General features: G+C 43.6%; 1 non-coding gene across 1 annotated transcript; it reads right to left on the bottom strand.

Moving 5' to 3' along the window:
• Positions 1–363: 363 nt before the first annotated feature.
• Positions 364–474, bottom strand: LOC141650214 (small nucleolar RNA R71). The gene has a single exon (XR_012546261.1). It is a non-coding gene; the product is annotated as a small nucleolar RNA R71 (small nucleolar RNA).
• Between the last annotated feature and the right edge of the window lie 309 nt (positions 475–783).

Raw genomic sequence — 783 nt, 5'->3', positions numbered from 1 at the left:
AATATATGATAATCTGCAGCCAAAGGAACACCATATTCCAAAGGGACACCAGTTACCTACCCCTACTACGGGTAACTACGAGTTTCGTTCTTCTTATATTGATTTAGTGGAGCGAAATCAGTTTGCCGGTCTGCCTGATGAGGACCCCTTGAAGCATATGGAGATTTTCACAGACTACTGCTGTTCTATACCTATACCAGCTGGGGTGACTCAGGATGAAGTAAAGGGGTTGATGTTCTTATACTCCTTGAAGGATTCGGCGCGAGATTGGTATCGCTACCTTGATAGGGTCGCAGTTGGAGTCACGGACTGGACATCTCTAGCATTAGCCTTCTACAAGAAGTACTTCCCACTTTCAAAGACAGACGCCTTGCGAAGTAAAATCACAAGTTTCCAGCAAGGAGTTGATGAGGATTTTTGTGAAGCATGTGGACGTTTCAAAAGTTTGGTCCGAGCTGTCCCTCACCATGGTTTCCAGCAATGGTATCTTTGCAACCTATTTTATAATGCTTTATATGATGATTACAAGGTCATTCTGGATGCAGCTGCGAATGGTAGGTTCCAAAATAATACCAGTCAAAGTAAAGGTTGGAACACTATTGAGGAGGTGGCAGTCCATAGAGCTGAGTTTGGAAGTTCACGTGGGAAGTCACGAAAGCAAAGTGATGAAATGAGTGCCGTAGTGACACTTACTACTTCTATTACTGCCCGTCTCGAGAAGCTCGATATTTCTGAAGCTTCCAAGGAGAAAGTTGAAATACCTGTTCAAAACTCAGATGAGAT

The sequence above is a fragment of the Silene latifolia genome, chromosome 3, assembly GCF_048544455.1.
Source record: "Silene latifolia isolate original U9 population chromosome 3, ASM4854445v1, whole genome shotgun sequence".
In the NCBI taxonomy this organism is placed as follows: Eukaryota; Viridiplantae; Streptophyta; class Magnoliopsida; order Caryophyllales; family Caryophyllaceae; genus Silene; species Silene latifolia.
The sequence above is the reverse complement of the archived record's forward strand: the minus strand, read 5'-3'. Positions and strand labels throughout refer to the sequence as shown.